Source organism: Centropristis striata, chromosome 11, assembly GCF_030273125.1.
Source record: "Centropristis striata isolate RG_2023a ecotype Rhode Island chromosome 11, C.striata_1.0, whole genome shotgun sequence".
In the NCBI taxonomy this organism is placed as follows: domain Eukaryota; kingdom Metazoa; phylum Chordata; class Actinopteri; order Perciformes; family Serranidae; genus Centropristis; species Centropristis striata.
The window spans coordinates 14249573-14252179 of NC_081527.1; the positions used below are offsets into that span (position 1 = coordinate 14249573).

At 42.4% G+C, this 2607-nt stretch overlaps 1 protein-coding gene across 1 annotated transcript in view; it reads right to left on the reverse strand.

Annotated features, from left to right (window-relative positions):
* Positions 1-1565, reverse strand: part of LOC131980035 (leucine-rich repeat and immunoglobulin-like domain-containing nogo receptor-interacting protein 3) — a 42486-nt gene extending 40921 nt beyond the window's left edge. The window contains exon 1 of the mRNA XM_059344169.1: positions 1086-1565. The gene's annotated coding sequence lies outside the window, so the exon portion shown is untranslated. The remainder of the gene's footprint in view (positions 1-1085) is intronic.
* Positions 1566-2607: the final 1042 nt, after the last annotated feature.

Genomic DNA, 2607 nt, shown 5'->3' on the forward strand with positions numbered 1-2607 from the left:
ATGAGCTGATTGCATGATTAGAGGCATAATTCTTCTGCACGCTGAAACCATTAACATATCTTTTCTGGATCTATGAGAGCGGCAACAATATGAAGTGGCTGTCGCGTTCAGGCTTCACTGATGTTGCTTAGGTTGGGGGCACAACATAAGAAAACGGCCATGAAATCACCACCCATCCTTCACTTTGATTGTTGAAAAGGGCGGACAGGAAACTAGCCAGCCATGCTGTCCGGAGGGGCAGAGTCTGGTAAAGGTAATTGCTTAGCAAGAGAATGAAACAGGAGATAGGATCAGGAGGAAAGCGAGAGAGGTGACAGCCTATAATTGGAAACAGAGAAAGGAGGAAGATGGTGGAAAAAGAGGAAGAGAGATGGAGCAACTGGCTGATGCACCTCATGCAAACCTGCTGTCATAAGCCATATGCACTCTGCCACAACGTGACATAACACATGGCCGTGCATGTCATGTTACCGCACATGGCGTCCTGCAGGCTAGCATGGGTAAGCAGAGCTATACATGTCTCAGACCAGAGTGCACAAACAAGCTTTTCCAAGCAGCCAGCCACACAACTTAAAACCCTACGGATTTTTTTTAATGTGCACAATTTATGACTGAAAATAACTCACGTATAAAGTTAATGTAATGATCGATGTTACAGCCACTGAAACAAATGTTGAGATGAGAGTGATTGTTTAATTTGTCCTGCGACGTGAAACATGGCAACATTCCACCAGTGGAGGTTTATTTACATGCATCACTCTGACAGCTTACGAAACCCATTATGAAATGCCTCCAGTGCTATACAATAATGTTATAACGGGATGTAGATGGTAAAACATAACCACACACACACACACACACACACACACAAAATCTCTCCTCCTTAGCCTGCTTCCTTTGCTGCAAGTATCTGAGGGCAAGTAGGGAGACTTGTCAGGGTGGGTAGTCGTCAACCCTGAAGATCTGCAAACACGCACTGTTGCGTTTCAAGTGTTTCTGTGCTCTATTGGTAAAAACACAGCAAGCATTGAGGATATAATGTACATGCATGTGTGTATGAGTATGTGTAGTAAAAGTGGACATACCCAGGACTGAAGCGTGGTCCCTGATGCCTCCTCATCTGTCCAGCTGTGTGCGTATGTGATTTTCCTCTCCTCTCGGCCCACAAGTTGCTCCACACGTGCCAGCCCTCCACTCCTCAGTGCGTCTCTGTCTCACTCTCAGACCCTGGCATCAGCAGCTGTACCAAACATGCCACTCATCCTCCTCTTTTCTCTCCTGCTCCCTCTCTCCCTCCCTCCCGCCGGCAGGCTCGTTTGTATACACACCTCCTTTCACTCCTTGTTGGTTATTGTCCCAAAAATATGATCCAAGCACTCACAGGAGGGGAGGAGGGGGAGGGGGGCTCATGTGAGATTCTCCTCTCCTTCAAACAGTGCTCCTCAGCGGGTCAGGGCGCCCTCCATCTCCCCCGGCGTGGATGTGGGATTATGAGAGAGGAGAGGGAGGATGGGGAAGGAGCGTGCTGTTGCTGTAGCTGTTGCCTCTGCCTCCTTCAGTGTGAGCGCCTCTCTCTCGCTTAGCATGCTTTTCATCTCCCTCTCTCTCTCTCTCTCTCTCTCTCTCTCCCTGCTCTCTCACTCTTTATCTCTACTCCCCCCTCCCCCTCCCTCCCTTCCCTCAGTCACTGTCTATCTGCTGCTGCTCCGGCTGTTTGGATTCACAATTCAGTGGGCTGCCGGGCGTGCGGTTTAGGGAGTCTCTCAAAACAGCCAGGCAGGAAGAAAAACGAAGAGACTGAAAGCACAGATTTAGCAGGCGGAAAAACAGCAGCGAGGGAGATCACGGCATTTTGAGCCAGGAAGAAAGGAAAAGAAATAATAATAATTGAAAATAAAGTCATGCATTTCTATTAATTGAATGAAATTATTATTATTATTTTTAAAGTATTCTTTTCCTTCTTCTTCTTCTTCTCATTATTATTATTATTATTATTATTATTATTATTATTATTATTATTATTATTATTATCAGATTTTATTCTTATTATTATTTGATATTCTTATTATTTATTTATTTTATTTTTTTACCTAATTACTCTCTGGAGTTGTATACTGTACAGAATGTTGTTTATTTACTGAATAAATGACAATAAAAATGTAAATAAAAAAAAAAGTTATGAAGTGCTTTACAAAAGAGAAAACCAAGATTCCTAAGTTGTATAAATATAGGAAAATCAGATTTATTGAGTTTGCAGGAATGAGTCCTAAATAATGGCAATAAGTGAGCATTTCTGCACTACTGGTTCCCTCATCTTGAAGTCATTGGGTTTTTTAAATTTTTATTTTTTTAATCTAGGTTTTTTATTGAAGTACAAACACAAGTCATATAATGTACAGTTACAATGTCTCACTTCCTTCATTTTGCTTTGTTCAACAGAAGTCAGTGGGTTTTTTGAATGTTTTTTGGTGCAATAGTTCAAGTTTGTGCCACTTGTCTTGTCATTACATTTCAATGAACAGTTTTTGGAGATCCTTGAAGTACTTTACACTCTCACAGTGACAGTGGCAACATGCTGATATTTGACAGCTATGATATTTCTCATGT